This window comes from Puma concolor, chromosome B4 (genome assembly GCF_028749965.1).
Source record: "Puma concolor isolate L17-30 chromosome B4, mPumCon1.1.hap2, whole genome shotgun sequence".
Classification (NCBI taxonomy): domain Eukaryota; kingdom Metazoa; phylum Chordata; class Mammalia; order Carnivora; family Felidae; genus Puma; species Puma concolor.
This window is the reverse complement of record NC_141673.1, coordinates 38,538,420-38,563,028: the sequence shown is the minus strand read 5'-3', so window position 1 is coordinate 38,563,028 and position 24,609 is coordinate 38,538,420. Positions and strand designations below refer to the sequence as shown.

At 38.5% G+C, this 24,609-nt stretch overlaps 1 protein-coding gene across 1 annotated transcript in view; it reads right to left on the bottom strand.

Moving 5' to 3' along the window:
- Positions 1–13,065: 13,065 nt before the first annotated feature.
- LIN7A (lin-7 cell polarity scaffold A) overlaps positions 13,066–24,609 on the bottom strand; it is a 127,888-nt gene continuing 116,344 nt past the window's right edge. Inside the window, exon 6 of the mRNA XM_086712735.1 lies at positions 13,066–18,315. The gene's annotated coding sequence lies outside the window, so the exon portion shown is untranslated. The remainder of the gene's footprint in view (positions 18,316–24,609) is intronic.

The following is a 24,609-nucleotide window of genomic DNA, read 5'->3' as shown; positions in this document are numbered from 1 at the left end:
CAGGCTCCAAGCCATCAGCCCAGAGCCTGACGCGGGGCTGGAACTCACGGACCGCGAGATCGTGACCTGGCTGAAGTCGGATGCTTAACCGACTGCGCCACCCAGGCGCCCCATATGATACATTTGAAATGGTACCACAGGGTGAGTTGATATATGTGGACATTGCGAAATCTTAAGAGCATAGTGATGAGTGAATAAAAATAAGATGCAGAGTATAATCTTTCACACAGTAACATTTATACAGTTTAAAAACCCATTATTCTGAAATAATGTCATGTTTCTTACAAATATATCTACTTATATGAATACACAGAGTGAGAGAAGGAAAGAATGGTGATGGGGAGTAGAGGGAGAAAATAAGAAAATATAAACTAAGGGAGGAACATTGCATGAACTCATGATGATACCGTGCCACGAACTGAAAACTATGAGTCACTTAGCTCTTGACACCCAGGATCCCCCAAATAACCACACACACAAATGGGAATCACTCTTGCCATCATGTGGAGAATGACTTGTAGGAGGCAGGAGTCAATTTACGATGACCAGATATTAGTGCCATCGTTCAGGTGAGGTATGGTAGTAGGTTGAACTAGCATGACAGGAGATGGAGATAAATGGATACATCCGAAAGGTACTGGGGAGGTAAAAATCTGTAAGATCTTCTGAATTGGCTCTTGGGTGAGGGGAATGATAGGGAGATTTCAAAGACAATTCCTAAGTTTCTGGTTCTGATGTTTATCATTCACTAGAAAAGGGAATATTGGCATAGGAATTTCCTCATCATTTTTGGTTTGGTTATATATTCAAAATTTTGATCATCTGTATGAAATACAATCAGATATTAGTGTTCATGAGGCTAATACCACAATATTTTTCATGTGATAGATGCTTGAATTATGCCTTATGAGATTCACACTTCGTATTTCCTGATTCATTTCAATTTCAGATAATAAGCTGAATTAAATTGAGCCCAGTAGTATTTTAGCTTATAGGAAGTTACTAGATTAAAAAAATAATCTTTAAAGCTTCAGGATTCAGGGCTTTGTACTTTGCAAAGCATTAATCAAATTGAGGGAGTGACAAATGAAGAGCATAGAGTCTGATAACATAAAAGAAAACCCATAGCAATTATTTGCAGCTGGCTGGGGTCAATTTAGTTGAAGCATCTTGCAGGAGATAAACACATGCACAAATTTAAAATGAAATTTAAAAGTGAATATCTCCAAGTATTGGAATTAATCATGCTCATTCCTGTCTTTCTATTGTGCTCTGTACCTTTATGATAGCACTAGTCACATTCTGCGGTGAATTATAATTACTGGTGGTACATGTCCTATATGTCCTACTCTTATTGGGCAAAGATGATGTCTCATTTTGTATCCTCCCCACTGCTCACACGTTGCTTAGTGCATAATGGTCATTCATTATAGGTTTGTTTTAAATTTAGTTTTCTTTTAAATTTAAGTTAAATTTAAATTTAAATTAAATTTAAATGTATCTTTTATATTAACTAATTATTATAAGTTATTGATTTTAAGTTTGTTTGATAGTCTGGATCCAAACCAGTTTTCCTAAGAAAATGGCTTACAAGTGCCAGTTTCTATTTGGCAAACTTGACTGCTGGACCCTGAAACATGTAAGGGCTATACTTACTACCTTCTGAAGCTCCATTCGAGGAATTTGCCATTTTTCTATCTTTCTGATTTCTGTTCCTATTAATCTTGTTGTTAGTATATTAATCCAATTATATACAAAGAGGTAGTGATATGACTATTGTGTCTCACCATTTGGTGTTGGTAGCTGAAAAGCGAGTCTTGGGCAAGAAATGATGATACAAGTCTGTGTTAGCAAAAGCTTGAATATGTGACAAGTGCTTAGATTAGTGATTAGTAAATCTTCAATGTAACTTAAATCCTCTCTGCATACTACTTTTTTCCCCTCACACCATTCAGTCATTCAGCAAATATTTATTGAGTGTTTTAGGTAGTTGAGTAAAACAGATCAAGATCCCTGCCCTTGTAGAGCTTGTATTCTAGTAGAGGGAAATACAGAAAATAAGCAGCATAGCAAAATGGACAGAGAGAGAAGAGAGAGCACATACAGATATATGTGTTGGAAGGTGGTAAGTGCTAAGGAACAAGAGTCAGTAAAATGGGGTAAGATGGGTTCAGAGCATGAGCAGGGTGGACAGGCAGTTTGCTTTATGAAATAGAGAGGTTAAGACAGGTCATGCTGTGAAATTAAGACCTGAGCAAAGCTTTGAAGAATCTGCAGGAATTGGTCAAGCAGTGGTCTGGAGGAGAGTATTCTGGGAAGACAGAAGAGCTAGCTCAAAGGCTTGGTGTCCTCTGTCACAGAGGACAATGTGATCAGAGAGGAGGGGGCTAACGGAGCCTTGAGGGCATTGTAAGAAACTTGGTTTTTACTCCAGGTGAAGAGTCATTACAGAGCTGTGAGCAGAGGAGTTATCTAATCTGACTTGTAATTTTCAAGGATCTGCCTGCTGTTGTTGAGAATAGACTGGGTGTGGGGAAGTTATTACAACAATTTAGGTGAGAGATGGTGGCTGAGACCAGAATGATGGTAATAAGTAATGGAAAGTGATCAGCTGCTGGATATATTTTGAAACTGGAGCCAATCAAATTTCCTAACGTACCGGATGTGGTATGTGAGTGAAATAGTGGATTTGGGGGTCACTCCAGTGTATACAGCTCAAGCAACTGGCAGGGTGGAGCTGCCATAAATTAAGACAAGGCTGCTGACTGTGCAGGGAGGGTGTGGTCAGGAGTTCCATTCTGGATGTGCTGGGCTTGAGATGTCTTAGTTATCTGAGATCCTACCTTAATACTCCTTAGTTGAGAAACAGCTTTGAGACTACAATATTTGTTGGTCTAGTCAATATCATTTCTTTACAGATCAAGGGGTTCATTTTTCAAAAAGATTGGATGACTTGTGAAGGGTTACACAGATGGCATTGTTGTCATGAACAGTTGTTCTTTCAAACTGCAGTCTAGGCATTAAATCATAGCCCAGCTCAGAATGCTCTGGCCTATTTAAGGGAATACCTGCCACGGGTAATGATTCCAGTCACTCGAGAAGAGGTTTATTAAAACAAAACAAAACAAAACAAAACAAAACAAAACACTCCCTTGTAATGAAGATACATAACTAACACTCATTAAGAGTTTGCAACATGCCAGGCACACGGTCCCATGATCTCACTTAAGGCTTAAGCAGCTCCACAACTACAGCCGGGTCCTATGACTACTCTCTCTGCTTTACAAAAGAGGAAGAGAAATGGCACAAAAGTTAAGGAATTGCTAGGAAAGGCAGAGCTGGGATTTAAACCCAGCATTCTGAATCTAAAGTTTTGTGCTGTGCCTCCTTCCTTCAGCTTAAGTACTCAAGCCCTATAAACCTGCAGTTGGTGCCCAGAAGGGTAGCTTTGAAAACTGGTCACTCTGTCTTTTCTAGCAACTGAGGTTGTGACAACAGGTGTTTATCAATCTTGTATACACTGGTGCTTGAAGATGGAAGATGGAGTTAGAGAGTGAAAAAGAGTTCAGGAACTGGGAAGGGAAGATTAGGATTCGCAGATTTCAAAGACAGATTTTCCAAATCAATTCCAAGATTGATTATTTTATGGAAAAGGCCTGTTTAAACATTAAACCAGGGGAGGTTTTTAAACATTAAATGATTACTTTAAATTAAAGGCCCATGGCATGGTGATCTTATGTACTAAAGAATAACTTGTTTAAACTTGCCTGTAAACAAGAATTTTTACCATGATTGTGTGGCTTGGATAGTTGATGGCCTGGAATTTAATTTAAAATGTGCCAGTGACTAAACTAAACTCTTTCCTGGCACCTACACACTAAGTGAAATCGTGAACTCGCTTGTATTCTTTCAGCTAGATTTGCTAGGACTAAGGAGAACTCCTAGGGAAGTCCATGTCTGCAGGTTAACTATGGTGATATCACCATGTCCGCTTTCTTTAGACATGGGAAGTAACTTCAGGAAGTAAGCAGGGTACAGAGGCACACATTTCCTTTAGTACTGGCTCACCTCCAGTGAGAGGAGACACTTTTCTCAATTCAAACGAGCAAAATGATGGTTGTTAAACCCTTTAAATATATTGAGATGAAAAATTACTGAGATGTTCTGTTAACTTACCCCTTCTGGCATCCTTTATCTTTAAAGCAAAAGAACCATTGTGCTTATCAATGCAATTTATTTCTTTGGCTTTATTGGCATTCCCTTTGTGGTAAGTTTTTGACATTTTCATGTCTAAGTGATTGAAGAGGCTTTGTCTGCTACCTGGTGGTCAGATAGAAAATTGCAGTTGCAAGCCATGTGTCAATTTTCAGGCCACATTAAAAAAATATAATATTTCAAATTTGCATTTGGAAGCTCCTTGTCTCTTCTTTTGTTAGCAGGTAGGTCCTGCATTAGGTTATGTCATTGTTTTCTTAATTTCATTGAAAGTTTTAAATGACCCTTTTATGATATAACACGTATATCCTAACATGTCTACAAATTTCTCTTTGCTTAATTGCAAGTGTACAGAGCTATAGTCTGGGAGGTCAGTTGTTAGGAAACAAAAAAGTAGAGAAGCAAGATTAAGAGTCATTCCTGGAAGAGAGAGGAAAATTAGTGTTTTGGGAAATGCTTCTCAATCGCTGGAGTGATAAGACCAAGGCTTTCCTCTGGTTCCTTTTCTTTTTCTTTAACACGCACGTGCACACACTCATACACACACCGAACGGTGATTCAGTTTCCTGGGTAATGGATTTATATTTAAATAAAAGGCCAACCTCTTAATGCCATCCCCAGGATGAAGCGATATTTAATTGGGAAAGAGGCCTGCTTACACTGTTTGAATTTGCTACTCTTCAAGTCTTTACCATCATCTTCATAGAACAGAGAAAACAAAATCCAAACAACTTAAGAACCTCAATTTCATGTAGGGCCCCTCCCCAACATTTTGTAACAAATGACAATTCTCACTGAATTTACCATGCTTCCCATGATTAGAAACAGCTCTCAAGACAGAAGTATTTTTTGTTGAAAGACAAAAAAAATATACAGGTGCAGTTTGTACTGTAAGCACTGGCCAGAGAAGGTAAGCCACGACTGTCAAGTTTTTACATAGCAGCTTCAGACTCTTTTGGGAAAAGGAGCATGAGTTCGACTTTCTTTGTTCAGTATCAGTCAAGAGATGCATGATAACGACATCTTTATATGTGGTGTATTTCTGTGTAATACTAAACAAGAAATGCAAATCTCTCAATGCTATGTTGAGTGCGATCCCTCTCTAAAAGTACGTTTGAAATGAAAATTCTAGGTCCAATTGCTTGCTTTTTTCCCGAACACATACATTTCTGAAAGTTTCTCAGCAGAGAACTACAAATAGGTCTCTATCTATTGGCCTATCCAATTTCTTTAGCAGGCTGGGAAAGCAAACTTTTCTCTGAGAAGTTTATATGCTTCTCTCTGACCTGAACCGAGCGTCATCTAAATGGAACAGGCGATGAGCACTGAAGAGATTTCATTTTAGACTCAGGAAACACTACATGAACTTCACTGTGTGGGGTGTCTTCAGCAGATACTCTAACCAGCTATAGACTGGAGGTTCCAATGACCTCCACCTTGGTTTCCACCAATTTGCTAGAGCAGCTCACAGAACTTAGAGAAACACTTTATTTACTAGATTGCTGGTTTATTATAAAAGGACGTAAGTCAAGAAGAGCGTAGGGCAAGATGTGGAGAAAAAGCATGGAGTTTCCACACCCTCTTGCAGCACAGCACTGTCTCTAAATCTCCAAGGGTTCACCAACCGGGAAGCTCTCTGACTGCTGGGGTTTTTATGGAGGCCTCATTACATCAGCATGATCGATCACATCATCGGCGTTGGTGAACGAACTCAATCTCTCTCCTGGGAGAGTAGGGGTAGTCTGAAAATTCCAACCTTCTAATCATGGAATTGGCTCCACTGGCAATTAGCCCACATCCTTAGGTGACCGAGGGACTCTCCAAAAATCACTTCATTAACATAACCAAAGATGCCTCTACCACTCTTTTCACAGGAAATTCCAAGTGTTTTAGGAGCTTTGTGCCAAGCACAGACCAAATATCTCTTATAAATAACATCACACAGGGCTTTTGCTCTGATTGGTTAAATTTTGAAGCAGATTCATTGTTGTAATTGGACTTTCTTCAAATGGAAGCACTCGCAAAAAGTAAAAAAAAAAAAAAAAAGTTTAAAATTAGAATGTAACAGAATTATTATATGTTCATGAATTTATTGAAAAATCCTTATATCCTGTGGTATAAATGGCATTTGTTTGTTTTTCAACTACTTTTTTTTTCAGCAATGTGTTTTTTGAATTCCCCCTTGCAATCTTATTTGACAATATCTTGGGCAGATTCCACAACTTTCTGGTTGCTTTTGTCTGTTGAAGTTAAATCTTGGTTCTATTTAAAACTGCAATGTTTACATTTGATACAAAGTTCTTCTGCAGAGTGTACATAAGCTGTACTATTTGAAGGGGTGGAAACTTTTTACCTTCTTTCTTTCTAGGTTCTTTGGTTGCTGTAATAATTAAATTGACATATGACAGATTAATAGGAGAAAAACAAGTTTAATTTAGTCCGTACAGGAGCCCTAAATATATATAAGATTCCAGGGCAAGTCAGGCAATTGAGGCTTATATGCTATCCAGAGCTATGGAATGGGATAGGGGCCTTCAAAGGAGAGGAGAGTAATTCACAAGGCAATAAGAAGAAGAACAGATGTTTAATTTAGTAATTAGATGTTTGCCTTGCCTTATAGTTAGGTTTTTCAGATAGAAATTTTATCTCATACTAGGTCTCTTTCTGGGCCAGGCCCCATATTTAAATTCTTTTAGGTAATTAAGGAAAAGGTAAAAGTTTTTCTTAAGTCTGTTGGGTCTTGATTGCCTTGAGCTCAAAATAATCCTCATGGCAAAGTGACATATTCTGGCAAAATCTTCTCCCTTTCATGCTCAAAGTGTGGTTCACGGACTCTTTCTGGTCCATGAATGGTTTACTACTGGGGAGAGGCAAAAATAAGTGAGAATAAGCATTTAGAAGCTTGTATAACAACTTGACATTGATGTAACATCCAAATTTACTCAAGTCCCTCCTCTAATCTATATTTCATCACATGGACCCACTGGCACTGCTGAGAACCCTCTTCTATGTACCCGGAGGGCCACAGGGTATTGCAATGAGGCAGAGATTTGTCCCTATCTTCTTCCCACCACATTCCCTTCAAGCCTTGGGGACAGGGCCTAGAGGAGGCTCCCTGTCTTTGGCATCCTTGTTCATGTGTACCCCCACACCGAAGGGACACATCTCAAAACTTTCCTGAGAACCCTATCGTTACACTCAGCTCCAGATGCAACGGCACCATGGGAACTACGGATTTCCACAGCTCAGCAATCATTCAGCAAGGGAATGAGTTCCCAGTGATGTTTTCCTATAGTTACCCTTATACCTCTGTGAGAGATTGCCTTGAAGCTCCCCTCTCTCACATGGCTTGAGCTGGATGGGAGTGGAGGCAGAGATGGAAAACTTTCTCTCTAAAAATATTGTATTCTATATCTCTCTCTCTCTCTCTCTCTCTCTCTTTCTCTCTGCTGTTATGATTTTTGGTGATGGAGTAGGGGTTAAAGTGAGTGGAGCCAATCCTACTACCTGTTAGAAAGTCTAAAGCTGTATTTATATTATGGTAATGTTTGGTAAATTCTGATTTCAGCTTCAAGCCTTAGCCATAATTATGACCAATGGAAAAAAAATCCTCTCAGCATCCTATTATATCTGCCTCAGTAGATTGCATTCTGTTTGGAGGAAGAGGTTGGTATCATCTGTGATAATTAATTTTATGTGTCATCTTGACTGAGATAAGAGATGTTCAGAGAGCTGATAAAATGTTATTTCTGGGAGTGTCTGTGAAAATGTTTCTGGAAAGGATTAGCATATCAATCAGTAGACTGAGTAAAGATCACTCTCATCAATGCAGGTGGACATCACTCAGTCCATTAAGGACCTAAATAGAACAAAAAAGCAGAGGAAGAGTGAATTTGCTCTCTTGCCAGAACTGGGACATCCATCCATCTTTTCCTGCCCTTTGACATAGCCACTCGTGGCTCTCAGGAGGCCTTAAGGCCTTCAGACTCAGACTGAATTTCACCACCGGCTTTCCTGGTTCTCTAGTTTGCAGATGGCAGATTGTGGGACTTCTTGGCATCCATACTAATGTGTAACATGAACCAATGCCTATAATAAATTATCTATCTATCTATCCATCCATCTCTCATTGGTTCTGTTTTCTTTGGAGAACATTGACTAATACATCATCCTACTGGCTGTCATATTCTACATAGGCATCTGGGAACCCAAATATGCAGAGAAATCTGACTTTTGATGAGGGACAATAGGGAATCTCTGGCCCTGGACTCAACTATGTTTGCTAATAATAATAAACCTAATAATAAGCCACATCTAGATTTCCATACGCAGGTAGCCTATTTCTCTGAAATGAAAGATGTTGTAAGACTTAGAACGTGTCAATATATGTTGAGCTCTTAGAACAGTGACTGGCACACAATAAGCTTAAATGTTATTGCTTAAACACAATAAGCAATAAATGTTAGCTAGCTCTTAACTGTAGCTTTGCCTATGCAGATGCTTTTACAACCATCTTATTTTAGTAAAAACATTGTTGCAGAATGACCTCAAATGGCTCAGTTTTATGTCCCTCTGTGTATCCATGCCCTTTGTATTGAACTTCTCCTATCAAAAGGTAGAGACTCTTTCCCCAGTCCTTGAGTCTAGGCTAGCCCTGTGACTTGTAGTCAATAGAATGTGGGGAAAGTGACATTGTGTTGGTCTGAGCTAAATTCTCAAAAGGCTTTGTGGACTTCTACTCTCTCTTCAATCCTTCTTTTGTCAAGAGAACAAGGCCAAATTAGCCTGCTGGAGTAGAGGATTGCTGAGCTACCTCAGTTAGAAGTCAGCCAACCGTAGTCAGCTAAGCTGCTGAGCTGATGTGCAACTGACTATGGACACATGAGGAAGCCCAACCAGCCACTCCCAAAATAACTGTCTCTGAGCCCAGCCTAAACCGGTGGGCTTCAGAATTAAAAACTGAATGAAAGATTCTGGTTTTAAGCCCAAGATCTGGGGGAGTGCTCCTCCTCCAGTCAACAGCTATCTCAATGCTCTTCCAAAATCCCGCTTAACTTTTAACATCCATTTCAATTGGCATTTCTTCCAAGATTTTTCGAATTTCTTCAGGCAATGTCTTCTTTCCTATAATTGAACCCTCATTTTTATATCATGTCCCCTTTGTAGTTCTTCTCTTAGCTTGCCTAGTAGTAGAAGTGTTTGTATGCTACTCATATTGGTTTCTCTACAGCTAAAAAGTGAACACTCAGTAGACATGAGGACATGAGCCAGACTGAGCCATTCATGTCACTTTTTCCCATGGTGATTCGATTCAAGACCATTCGGAGTCCGTGTGAATATAGACTCTGAGGAAAAGAGTCTAGTTTCCCTTTTAGATTACGAGCTATAAGGATATAGGTGTGGTGCTACACAGGATTAGGAAAGGAACAGATAAGGAAGAGGAACGAACTGAGTGCAGCAGGGAGAAAAAGGGCCATGAAGAGGAGAGAGAAGCAGAGTTGAGGAAGGGAGAAAGGGGTATGACGAAATGAGAAAGCTATCAACATTGAGACTGAATCTGACCTGCTTTGGAGGTGGTTAATTCTCTTTCTTGCTCAAGCTCTATTGGGTCGTGTTTTGATTACTTGTAACAAGAAAGAATCCTTATAATTATCTGGTGAATTGAGGAGGGTTAACAGGAACCATCATCCTAGAGATTCACCACTTCTAGGTAAGTTGACAACATAATGTGTTGTCTAAATTGGGGCACTTCTAAGAGTTAAAGGGAGTGCTTTTAGTGATTACTTTGAGAAAACAGGCATTAACTAAGACTATCCCTGAGTATTCCTAGAAAAAAACAAGTGAGCCTGGATCTGCAAAGCTGGGGATGAGATCCTGGGAAGCTGTGTTACAAAACATCCAGGTGTGGACCCTCTGTGGGTCTCCTTCCATGGCTGCCAGTCAGCCTCCCACACTTAAATCTTTTAGGTAAAGTGCAGTTAATGGGGGAAAAACCCATGGGAAATTTATTACACAGGTAGCAATTAAACTCTTTGAAACTATCTTGTGTTAATGTAGGAGATTTCTTGGAGTTCTGTTTGTAATCATTCTAACTTAAAGAATAAAAAAAAAAGTGCAGGTCTTAATCTATGTGTGGGAATCTTCCTTAAGATACTGTGTTTCTATCCTGTGGGGAGAAATAAATTAGTATCGTGTTTAAATTAAGTGTTGAATATGTTTGTTATATAAATGTCATACTCAGATAAACCTTTGTGTTGGCCGTACAAAAGAACATGATGTGTGACTAGGGCTGGAGAAATGCTTTGATTTCTATTAACTTTTCCTATATGAACTAAAGCTGTCAAAACAATGTATTTAGTCTCCCAATTCCCTCTTGCTGATGTATGGCCTGGTGGCCTGGGAAGGGAGAGGACTAATAACCAGTAGATAAGTTTATATTCTAATGAACAGCAGAGATAGGCAGGACCATCAATAAAGGACTGGAGTCCAATCAGAAGTACTATTATGGTGTCCATCTTGTTTGTTCGGTTGCTCACTCAAAACCTAATTTTACCCTTTACCATTGTGTTCCCATGAAATATGCAACCAATTTTATATGTGGGAATAAATCAGCGGTAAAGCCATTGTGTATGTGTATGTGTGTAGGAGGGGTGGTGGTGATATCTAAAATATTTACATCAACTTTCACATTCATCCTAAGAGCAAAAAGTCAGATCAGAAAAACCTAGGAAATCAGTGATAAGAATTAACACTATTCTGTACCTTTTCTTTTCCTTTTAATAAAAATGCTCAGTAATTAGCATTTTTTCTTTTTTAAAAGTGTCTGGTGTTGAGTTCTCAATTCAGATGAATTTCACGGGTGAGCTTCAGAACACTGAGACCCCAAAATAATGCAGAAGCCATTCTGTGAAGTTGACAAGTGAAAGGTAATTCCTTTTAAGAAATATTAACACCCACTCCATACATAATTACTAACTGTGGGGCAAATTAGGATGATAAAGACACAAATAGGTATACCATAAGGGAAGCTAAGAAAAGAGCTAAAGAATGGTACAAATGTCACAGTGGAGTTTGATGATGGGGTAGATAACATATGGGTGGAAAAATAAGAAAAAGCTTCTTGGAAGAGGGACCATTTGAGTTGTGCCTTAAATTTTTTTTTGCAGGCACAGATATAGGAAAGACAGAAGCATTTCAGAAATAACCAAAAGCTCAGGGGAAAGAAAGTTTGAGACAGTTTCCAGCAATAGGTAGTGGTCAACTTGGACTACAAGATAGTGGGGCACCTGGGTGGCTCAGCTGGTTAAGCATCAGACTTCAGCTCAGGTCATGATCTCACCGTCCATGAGTTTGAGCCCGGCGTCAGGCTCTGTCCTGACAGTTCAGAGCCTGGAGCCTGCTTCAGATTCTGTGTCTCCCTCTCTCTCTGCCCCTCCCCTGCTCATGCTTTGTTTCAAAAATAAAAATAAATAAATAATTTTTTAGAAAAGAGCAAGATGGCTAAAACTGCAGTGCTATCTAGTTAGGAAATACACTCATCCCATATAGTATGGAAATATATCTCAACCTATACCTCTCCCTAATGTTGGCATGGTGGCCTATCCATCCACATACACACATACATACACCTCAAGCAAATACTTTGGAATTTGTGGGTCACTGTTTGATGGAATCTTGGTATTTTCACTATACAACACTGCGAGTCTCTCTTTGCATTTAACTTCACCTTGAAAAAGAACTTGTAATTTTTTCAGTGTCATGAAATCCCATGACTTCTATTTCAAAGTCCATATACCAGACTTCAATATCATCACGTTTTGTATTCTAGGTTTTGCACTTGTGGATGGGAGAGCACTATAACGTCCTCCTTCCCCAACACCATATTAGTGTTCTGGTTCAGACTAAGAATGTGATTTTGTGTGTGTGTGTGTGTGTGTGTGTGTGTGAGTGTGTGAGAGAGAGAGATAGGGGACCCATCAGAGGATTTTGAACAAAGGAATAGAGCGAGTTACCTATCACCAATATATAGGGAAATTTAGGGAGACATGTTCGTTGTGACAACAGTTAAAAGTTCATGAAAGTCCTGGTTAAAAAATACTAAGGTGCTATGCATGGGTAGGAATAGTTAGAATGGGTAAGAGAAGATAGTTTCAAAAGACTTTGCCAAGGTGAAATCTAAAAAGTCTAAGAATCGATGTAAACGGTAAGTGAGGAAGAGGACAATATTTGTACAGAGAATGGTAATATCAGTAAAAATAAAGGTGACAAAAGGCAGGTAGAGAGATGTTAAAAAGTATGACTTTGGAAATAAAGTATTTGAATTTCCCCATTGGCGTATTATGTGCAAAGCTAAATTTTGCAAAATGTTAATTATTTTGAAAGGGCTAATTGCTTAGGGAAGAATAATGATGTATTAAAAGTTTTAAGAAGGTTCCTTGCTGCCACCAATAGGAACCAGAACTTAAGATGTAGAACATGCCCATTTGACTGGGAGGGGCAGAGAGAGAACAGATGTAAATCATGTGTGGGATCCGTCTTTGTGAGTGAATCAGATGGAAGCAGGTGTTCCCTCTCCCCACAGAAGGTGTCAGATCCTGTTAGCCTCTGGAAATGTGGTCACATCCATCTGATTGTGGTTCTAACATTAGGCCAATCTCAATTTCTGCCTTTCCTATTGGCTTTAGAATCTACCCCTCAGTAGTGTGACCCCCACTGTATGGTTTGGAATGAAGAAGGGCAAGGAACTTGGCGTCTAAATATTCAGGCACCATCAGCATCTAAACATCTTTCAATATCTGTATTTTAAATGAACTTAAAAGTCATTTGATAATGAAGACAATACTTCCAGTCTGGTGTCTAATACTTTTACTTCCCAGCAGCATAATACCACTTTGGTCAGGTTGAACCACTGCACAATTTTGCAGCTCTTTCAGAAAAATGAAGAAAACAATTGGAAAGACGCGATCACATGCAATGGTGAGAAAATAGTACTATTGCCCGATCTTTTCCCATAAATGTGAAATATCCTTGGTTCAGCTCCACACTGTGTACTTATTTTAAGCCCTTACAGCAAGGGATTTTGTTTCTTGTAGCACCAGATAGACACAGTGGCTAACAAATAATTCTGAAAAGTCATTGACATATTTCCCACATGTCAGAAATTTCCTGGATCTGTACTTTATCCGTGTCCCTGGCTTGAAGTGTTCTTCACAAGAGTAAGCTGTAACATAAGACTGAGTTCTTAGTCTGCTTCTGCCACTGATGTGGTCTGTTGAGCATAATAACTTCACTACTATGTTTTTGCATACTACTTTACAACTTCAAAGTACTTTTATATACAGTGACCCATTTATATTAATGACTCCTATTTTTAATGTAATGGTGTCCCCCAAACCACAGATAATGGTTCGACACATGAACTCTTGTGTTACACCGCATGGGTTCAAATCCCCATTTCATCTGCTAGCTGTGTGACCTTGGACAAGTCACATATCTGTGCTTCAGTTTTCTGTCTATGAAACGAAACCTACTGGAGTTGTTGAAGGGATTCAATGATGTAGTCTATGGAAAGTACCAAGAACAGTAGAACCTAGTGAGAGTTCAGTAAGTGTTCATTATGAATAAATTATGACTTACCTACCTTGCTGGGGTAGAACTATGGTGTATGGATAAACTGAGCAGTATTTTTGAGTGATGTGTCTGAAAAGCAAGTTCACGTAAGTGTCTGCAGGGGGTTCTTTCATGATTTCCACGGAGTTAGGGATTTTATTTCTTCTGTCGGCTGTGAAGAGGGACCCGATGAAGAATAAACTCTACCAAAGTGTTGAGGAGTTCCTCATAGTAAGTTCCAGGAGGGCACTAGGTCTGTCTTGTTTGCCATTACATTTCTAGGACCTAGCAATGTACTAGGTGCACAATAAATATTTGTTAAAGGAATAAACACGTGGAAAAGTCTTAATTGCTATGCGATTAAGCATTAGCTCAGGTACATCCTAGAAATCAAATAGGAAAGAAGTGATCTTTTGAAAGCAGAAGATTTAGAGATGTGTCCCCAATTACTAGGAACTCCTTAGAGAAATGTTACTAGTAAAGAGATAAAACATTGAAAGAGATATTAAAAATGTGCTTGATGACATGACTTCTCTTCCTTTTTAAAAATTAAAACATAATATTTTATAAAATTCATAACTGGGGTTTTATGTTTTAATCGCCCTTGCAAAATAACTCAGGGAGCTTTCAGAAAAAACTAGAAAGGCTGAGTTTTATTCATTGTTAAAATATCTTACTCCCCAGACACTCTCCCTTATCTAAATGCCCTCAAATCCTTGAAGCTTTTGAAGTAATTGATTCCAAATTCATATATCTGAAAAGCATTTATTTATGAAAAGAGTAAATCTGGTTCTGACTATGAAATTCAGAAATTACAGTGCCAATTACTGTAAGTTGGTGAAATTTTTCAGATTATCTGAAAGCAACATTCACTTATTTGTCTATCAACCTATCCAATTGTTCATTCATTCAACAAACACCAACTGAGCGCCTGTTGTGTGCCAAGCATCATACCAGATGCCAGGGATACGGCAGTTCACAATGCAGTCACAGACCTTTCGCTCCTGGAGTTTATGATCCAGAGAGGGATGAGATGGGTAGGACTGCCCCATTTTTGGGGAGATAATGCCTAACACTGGCTTCCCTGAATCTTCAGAACATTGATTTCTACTTCACAATGCTATCTAAAGCTGGTCTTTGTTAACAGGCTGTATAATAAACACAAACCAGCTAAAAGATGAGAAACTCAGACATTATTCACACATTAACAGATATCTATAAAGGCTTAAGATAATGTAGACAAAATATCCCAACGTCTTGGAGTCCTATAGGCACAGCTGAGTAAAATGAAGTGAGATCACATCAGTTTGATTTGTCACGGGTTGAGAACTGCATTTGTAAATTGATGTAATCCATCTCTAGCCAAGTTCTTCCGAGACAGCCTTGAATTCTTAAAAAGCCCCTGAAAGCTAGATTTTGCATTTAGATCTTAGCATTGTCTTAAAAGATAGTGGTAGTTCACATAACAGAATTCCCTATTGATTACATGATTGAGGGAGCACAAAAGTCTGTTATTCTTTCCAAAGTCAATTGTAACTTAAGCTCATTATCTCCATGCGGATGTTCTATTTCAAATGGGAACAGAATCAAAATGTAAATGCGCCAAATGAAAAGGTTCAGGTTTGTTTTGTTTTTTTTCTTCCTTTCTTTCTTTTTTTACTGAAGTATGCTCCGAGTACTGGCCTTCAAAATCACCGCAGAAAAGAGTTTAGAAAAATCTGGCCACCAATCTGACCGGGGGAAAGAACTAAAATTCACCAGGATCAGGAAGATACAGTCATACCAGATTTTCCCCCTAACTTTGAATATCTAATTTATTTATGATATTCAGGATTGAGCTTTATGTAAGAGGCACCTGTTATGTCTTTAATATGACTTTGGACATGCCAATAGCTCTACCAAGATCATTAATAGTAAACAACATTAGTACAATTTTTTCCCTTTCCCTCCGGCTTCAGTGAAACTTAGAAAACCTCAAAAGGACTTCTCTAAGTCTTAGGGTCAGCTACTTTTGATTAAAACTTTAAGGGAAGGTTTATATTTCAATACCCAGATTTTACTGGGAAAAAAAAAAAAAAAAGACCAGCCATTGTATCATTTGTATGTAGGACCACCGTGACATGTACTCTGTCTTTAGATACCTTAGTTGTGATGGATTTCCCCTTCACTTTGACAAAAGACTTGGCATACATTTATTAGCATTTAACCATTATGCAAATGAAGCATAACATACAAAGACATCTAGAAAACACAAACGTAAAGTATCTGCTCACTTGATAGCTGCTTCTGTAACACCATGATAAGATTTATATTGATGTGAAAATATATGATAATTTAATATCAACCATACACTTATGGCTAAATGAAAACGTATCTTGAACTTCAAATTTATACAAGGCCTTGAAATGTGTTGAAATGACCATTTTCTCATTACAAGGGTGCAAATATTTCCCTTTATGAGAATCTGTGGCATTGCCTGAATAGCTTTAACATTTCTTTGTTAAATGATAACTAAAATATATGTTTTATTAAATTTTTCTTATAAAAATGAGAACTACTTCTTTCAAACTGAGTAATACTCACTTAGTCTCCATTCACTCCCTTTAGTCATGCTTATCTCTTTTGTAAATCTATTTTACATAACATTCAGGGTCATCCCCCTTACCCTCCCCTCCCCCCTCATTTCTCTCTAGTAAAAAATGATATGTTTTCAGGATGGTTGTTGGAATTGGTGTACCTCCTAGCTTCCTTGCTCTTTGCTCTCTGTTGGGTGATGCACTGTGAAGAGTAGGCAGAACTTGATATTGATAATAACACCCTTTGAAAGGGCAAAATAAAATGTACTGGGTAGTTCTGATTGGTTTTGTTTTGTTTTCAAGAAATAGCTCCTGAAGTGAGCTTCATAAATTTCTAATTTGGGGGACTATCTGAAATGTAAAATTTATTTATGTTGGGGAATCAATTTCTGCATTTGAGAAAAAGAAACATTCAAATATTGGCCTCAGTTTTAATCATCTTTCTAGAATGTTTCAACTGAACGTGTATTCTTTTTTCAGGTACATTTTTGTGCCTAAGGTATTTAACTGCGCAAATAATTATTGCTTTCTATTCATTCCAATGAGTAAAATCAGACTTATGTGCTTAGATTTACCATAAGTCAAAAGTGAAGATCTGTAGAGGTGGCTCATTTTCCAGCAAATGATACTTTCTGAGAGATGATATCACATTGTCTATTTTCCTATATGAATGTGTGTAATGAATTACGTATTTTTTCCCTCTAGAAGGAGCAGCATTTTTCATTCACAAAATTAATATCCTCATTTACATATGCCTAATTTTGAAAGGAATACTACTTTTGATCTTAGATTGCCAAAAACATCCACTTTGTCTTTGGGGAAACTGATTTAAACCTTGTGTGACACATATATTTGTATATGTATGAACATATATAATTGAGTTTTGTAAAGCCTTAGGCTTTAACATATTAAATAAATTTCTATGACAACATATCAGTGTAGACAGAAAGATTTCTGACTTACCCAGAGTTTATCAATCAAAAAATATAAAATTTAACAAGCAAATATTGAGAGCAGGGTTATATGGAAATATCACAGGAGGATCAGTTCATGAAGCTAGGTCCTTTGCTAGTATTCTCTTACCAGATTCATAACATTTGGTAAGAAAAGACCTCAGTTTGTAACAGATACACTCTGATAATATATATTTTGTGGAATAAATACATGTTATATTGTTAGAATTAATAATCATAGATACAAGTGATAGTTAAATTAAAAAAATATACAGTACTAGAGTTCTCTATCCGTGTCTCTAGCAAACCAAAAGTTGAGCTAAAATTGTCCCTCTCCATTAATGCATAATAAAATTCATGGAAACAGAAAATAAAAAGCCAATTGCTTCTAGAACCTGAACAGAGTATAAATATAGCATAAGGGGAATAAAGGTGGAATTTGCAATTAACTGGAATTCTAATTCAGACAACTCAGCAATATGGATGTGGAAGAGGTCAGGGTATAGGGCAATGAGTAGGTTTCTTTTAAGTGATGACAACCTTGAACGGATGCAGTTTAAACTATAGCCTAATGAGGGATTTGTTAATCTCTGGAAAAGCTGTAGAACAAAGATTCATTTAATCTTGGCCCGGTGATTTATCGGAAAGTCATGGACTTTATTCTTCTTGTACTATTTCAGTCTGCGGACCGGAAAACTGCTCCCTTTACACACTGAGAATTCCCACTGCAGTGCATGGAAGGTCTGTGTGTGTAAAGAGCGCGTGAGCAGTGGGGATTCAGCCCCAGAGAAAGAAGGTGTCGAGTTGCCTGGGTGAAGAACTTATATACCACGTGGTCACAGCTTCTTGACAGGTATAATTATCAATGTTGTCTTTTCCTTTCATTATGTGCTGGGATTGTGAAGCACGGTTTCAAATTTGTGACTATCAGATGTTTGATCAAGTAGGCTCTCTTTAAGGACCTGAAAGGAGGGAAAAGAGTGAAGGGAAATCAGTGATTAGTATTCATTTGTCAACTACAATATGCTAAAAATATCAAAAGAGCATGTGCTATGTGAGAACAGCAAGGATTATTTTAGGCCCTATCACTCATGCACAATCTTCCACATATGAAAAAAAAAATTGTTTGATGTTTGCAAAGGAAGTAATTATCGAATGAGGATGGAAAAGACACAGTTATTCCTTAAAATGAAAGACAGAACCCCAGTTTGGAAACATTTCAAATGTAAAACATTTCTTCCTCCCTATTCCAGGTGACTCTGTTTTTCTTCATAAAAGCAAAAGATAGATAACCTTTACAGTGTGAGTCTTAGGGATCTTTTTGAGGTGCAGTCAGCAAAGCTTCTCTCTGACAGGCTGGAAGCACCAACATCCCTTCTCTGAAGCAGGTATCAGGCCTGTTTCAGGCCTGACACCAGGTAGCAAAGAGTATGCAGCTGCCCTTATGGTCAGATCTGGAGGAGCAGCCTCCCTGAACACTCCCCCAAGACCTGTCCCTCTTCCGCCATTATGGAATCATTCCTTCCAGAGAGAACAGTGGTTTCCAATCTTTGTTTTTCAAGGCTGTGGATATTTTTATTTCAATGAATGCGAAGCATCATATACAAAACAGATTTTCACAAATTGTGGCAGGCCTTGCAATCTGCCTACTTTGCATCAACACTCTCCAGCTGGCATGCCTTCTAGAGATGTGCCGAAAAGCCCCTGGGGCCTGCAGGGTGGCTTGAAAGCCATGCACAAGGCCATTGTGCTTCTTCAGGAGTCACCTAACAACATATTACACACAAGCAGTATCTGTTAGTGACATTTTACTACTGTAATTCTACTACTACCCTACCACTTTGGAGTGCTCACTAACTGCCACATATTTTATTATGAGTTTTACATATTTTTTTCTTACGAACAGACCATTTTACTGAGTCTTATATTGAATAACTGTCTACAGGTCCCCTAATTACCAAGTGAATTTTTAATGAATTAACTTATTATATAGTTACACGTCCAAAGGGAATGGGACTCAGAACAGGTGAATTTTAGTAAGAGTCTTGGATCTTTTCATCTATCCAGGGGAGGGGGTAGGCCTGAGGGATATGCCAGCAGCTGAGAGATGACTGGGCTTCCAAAATGTGGGTCACCGAAATGCCCACCGGGAAGAACCATCTGCACCAAATGTTCTCATTATTTTTCTTATTCCCTTGCTTTGTAATTCCATAGATTAGTTATTCTTTTTATGCTTTTAAATAAAAGCTCTTTTTCCATATTAGTGTAAATTTTACTGATCAAATTGCTTTGTTAATTTTATTTAATGTTTATTTATTTATTTAGAGAGACAGAAAGAGAGATTGCGTGTGAGTGAGCAGGAGAGGGACAGAGGGAGAGGGAGACAGAGAATCCAACCAGGTCTGTGGGGCTCAATCCCATGAAATGTGAGATCATGACCCGAGCCAAAATCAAGAGTCAGATGTTTAACTGACTGCACTACCCAGGTGCCCCTGCTTTGCTAACTTTTTAATGAGTCATTGTGGTAGGCAGAATAATGGACCCCAAATATAGCCACGTCCTAATACCTAGTAGATTCCATGCTACAGAGAAATTAAAGGTGTAGGTGGAATTAAGATTCCTAAACAGCTGATGTTAAAATATGGATATTAACCTGGACTATCCAAGTGGGATCTACAATTGATATAATTAAAAGTGGAAGATGGAGACAGAAAAGGAGCCAGGAGAGTGGGTGCGATGAGGAAGCAGAAGTCAGAGCACTGCAATGTGAGGACTTAACCACCTTTGCTGGTTTTGAAGAAGGAAAAGGGTCCAAGAGGCAAGGAATGTGGAGAGCCTCTAGAAGCAGGAAAAGTCAAGGAAATGAATTTTCCCCTGGAGCCTCCTAAAGCCCAGTGAGACTGTGTTGGACTTCGGTCCTACAGAATTACAAGACAATAAATTTGTGTTCTTTTAAGCCACCAAACTTGTAATTTTTTAGGGCAGCAGTAAGAAATTAATAAAACCAAAGTGATGGAAGTGCTTTGAGGTATGGGATGAGTGGTAAAGGTGAACTGGGTAACTCCAGCTGTAAGTAGGGTGAGAATGAATCCCTGGAAAGCTTATGTGAACATGTCTGTGCGGAAGGATGGGCAAGAGCCATCGAAGAAAAAGGCAGGGTAGCACAGTGATTAAGAGAAAGAGGCTTTGGAACGTATGTTTCTGGGTTTGAATCATGGCCCTATCACTTACTTACTAGCTGTGAAATGGTTTTAAAAAAATCCTCCATGCCTCATTTTCTTTCTTTAAAATGAGATTTAAACTACTACCTAATACCTACAGGATTGTTGTGACGATTAAGTAATTTAACATATATGAGGGGCGCCTGGGTGGCGCAGTCGGTTAAGCGTCCGACTTCAGCCAGGTCACGATCTCGCGGTCCGTGAGTTCGAGCCCCGCGTCAGGCTCTGGGCTGATGGCTCAGAGCCTGGAGCCTGTTTCCGATTCTGTGTCTCCCTCTCTCTCTGCCCCTCGCCCGTTCATGCTCTGTCTCTCTCTGTCCCTAAAATAAATAAACGTTGAAAAAAAAATTTAAAAAAAACAAACAAACAAACAAAAAAAACATATATGAAGCACTTAGAAGAGTTCTCGGCACACCCTAATTGCTTAATAAATGTTATCCAGCATTATGATTATTATTTTTATTATTCCAGTTTTCTACTCGGTCACTCTGGGTTCCTTGGATTCAATTTTATCAGAGGTATCCTTCCTTTGAGGCTGGTTTTCTCACTTCTGCAGTGGTTTTCTGGATCGGATCATCAAGATGGCGGCTGTGGCAGTGGTAGTGGAGGATATAGAACAGTCAGCAGTGGACAAAGTAAAGGAAGTGGGGGACTGACAGTTGGTGAGGCCACTAGCAAACTCCAGCTACTTTGTAAATATGTTAAGATCCAGAATGGTTTCAGATGCCATGAATTCTCCACCCTCAATCCAGCAACAAGAGGGCAGAGGAAGTTGACAATCTTTTAAGTCTTGACTTCCTCAGAATTTTTTCTGAGACAACTCAAGAAGGATTACTCTTCTTTCCCCCTTTTATTGTTCAAGAGTCTGGGTGGAATATGTATACAAATTCATGCTTTAAAAAATGAGATCCTGCAAGCCAAATAAATGTAACACTCTCTGTCAAGAAAGTGGGTATAGAATAAAAATACCTATATGCCTATTCTCTGTTTCGGTTTCTATAATACAGTTGTATAAAGATCATATCTATTACCTTTTAGAAAATGTAATCTACTCCTCCTGATTATCAAACATAAAAGGGGAAAAAAACAATTGAGTTTTATTGCAGGTGAGTTTAAAATTAAAAGTGAGCATAACAGATATTCTCCACACACCACTTGCATTCAACATATTTTCCATTTGTATGTACCACTTACCATGATTAGTTGCTTCATAACATATACCATTTTGGATTTAAAAAATTCCTAATTTAGAGAAGAGAAACTGTATTTCATGTAGTAAACAATAAGACAGTATCTGATGAATATGTTGCTTTACCTGGTCTTTGCTTGACTTGTCAAACTTAAAAAAAAAAAAAAAATCAGAGATCTGTTCAGTCAATTGGTCAAATTAGCTTCAAATTTCTTCCCAAAAGCAGTCATAGTATGAGTTAGGAAGTGTAACAAATCCCATTTAATCCTTAAAATCTAATTAATTAAAAGTTGAACAAGACCTAATGTAGGTCTCTTTGACTGAATTCACCATAAAATCCGTGCACGACATGACTTGGTTGTACTTGGCTTGTACTTGAAATGGTCACTACGGTTTCATCTCAAGGGGCCATGATGGTGTGTGTAGGAAGTGCTGTCTTGGCAGGCGTAAATATAAATTTCATGTTCACTTAAGTAGAATCACCATATCGTGTATAAGGAAAAAAAACAGTTCGTAAATGTCTTCTATTAAAAATGTTAGTCTTTGGGGTGCCTGGATGGCTGAGTCAGCTAAGTGTCCGGTTTGGGCTCAGGTCATGATCTCATGGCCCATGAGTTCGAGCCCGTCAGGCTCTGTGTTGACAGCTTGTGAGCCTGGATCCTGCTTCGGATTCTGTGTCTCCCTCTCTCTCTCTGCCCTTTCCCGCCCGTGCTCTCTTTCTCTCTCTCTCAAAAATAAGTAAACATTAAACAAATTTTTTTTATGTTAATCTTTGGCGATGAGACAATAGGAAATTCTGAAGTAATTTAATGAAGGCCGATGGAGCAGAGAGATGGAATTGAGGGCACAGGCCAGGAAATACAAAGATATTCGAAAGATATGAAGACTGAATGGATATAATGGTGGAAGCTTTTAGTAAGACCTCAGAAGTCTGAATGGCAACGTATTTCTTTCAAAACACTTTAGAGTAATTTTACTCTGGGCCAGTGTGGCAAACCAATTAGAAAAATGGTACAAGTCTGCATTTTTGAGGATAGAGGAAAAAAAGGGGTTAGTGGAAAGAGTGTCCATGTTTGACTAAAGAATTGTGGATTGTCATTATTAGAAAAAAGATCTTTGAAGGGATTCTGAAAGCACCAAGGTAAAATACCTGTACATTTGGAATGGATAAGAGAGGAGAAGGATGTGGACGAAATGACTTGTCCAGATGTATCCCTATCACTCCATCTCAACCCTATCATCCTGGCTAAGGCACCATATATCTTGCCTGGACTACTATATAATAGCCTTGTAATTAGTCTCTGTTCTCACTTTCACCTTACAATAATCTGTTTTCTTCAGAACAGCCAGAGTAATCTTTTTAAAAACATAAATCAGATCATGTCACTCCCTTGCTTAAAACCTTTAGTGGCTTCCACTGCAATAAAATCTAGCTTCTTTCAGTGGTTTAAAAAGCTTTCTGCGACCTGGCCCCCATCTACCTTCTTTCTTCACTTATTATTTCCTAACTAATTACACTGGCTCTTTTTCTCTTCCTCAAACATCAAATAGCTCAGGAGTCTCTCTTAGAGCTACACACTGGCTATTTCCTCCTCTTCTTATGCTCATTTCTGGCTTCTCCTCGTCCTTCAACCTCAGCTTAAGTGTCCTCTCCTTTGAGATGTCTCCCCTGATCACCTAATCAAAAGTTGTCACCTAGCCACTCTATCAAAGCACCCTTTTAACTCTGCAAAGTACTGGTTCCAACAGGATATTTTCATGTACCTGTATATTAACCATTTCCCCCAACCAGAATGTAAGCACCATGAGAGCAAAGACTTTGCTTTGTTCATGTTGTTTCTGCAGCCCATCGAACAGTGCCTGGCCCACGGCAGTACCAAATAGATATTTACTGCTGAATAAATGTAATTTGTAGAATGAATGAAAGGTGATTTTAGATAAAGTCACCAAACTGTGGTATATACAATAGCACTTACAGACTATAAAATAAAGACTGAATCCTCAGCACTGTCTGAGGACAAATCCTATAGTCTTTATACTTCCCCCTGTAGCTTCTCCTTTTTGTGTTGCAAGCAACAGAAAGTCTCACGTCATATCCAATGTTTCCGGTTGTGCAAATAGTAATCTGATGTTGAATGACCTAAAACCACTATAACCTAATGTTCAAAATGGGTTCAAAAATGTCATTTTTTCCAAGGACATTTGAAACTTCAAAATCACATTTGCAGACGTCACAGCATAGAGGTCTACAATGCTATTAACTCTCTTCCAAAGGATAGCAAGGACAATTTATAGAACTCCAGAATATCTGATGTTGGTGGATGAACTGCCTGCAAAGAGCAAAAAGGAAAATAATTCTATGCCACTTGTAAGTGTGGCTGTGAGGACACCACAAAGCCATTGCAATTTCATATCATTCGTCTAAAAAATGGGATTTTAGTGATACCTTGAAGAGTTTTTCTGAGGATAAGGAAGAATACGTGAAAAGAACCTCACACATAGAGGCACTTCAAAGATGGTGATTCTTAACATTTTCTCTTGAATTTTCTGAAAAACATATAGCAAAACCTGACTTAGCATTTTTGTCACAAAGTGAAATTTAGAAAAAAGGGAAGAGCATCACATTTGAAGTGAGCACCCACAGAGAATTTCGAATCTCTTAGAACATGCACACTGGTCTCCACTTCATTCTTCAGAGTGGAGTAGTTTTCCAATAATTTGTAGTATTCTAAAGGGGTCTTCCCAAGATCAGGTTGTTTAGTTTGTACACTGTGCAAAGGCAAATGGCCAAGGGGCTGAGTGGGGCTGGAATCCAACCCACACTCTTGTCATGTGGCTATGTGCCC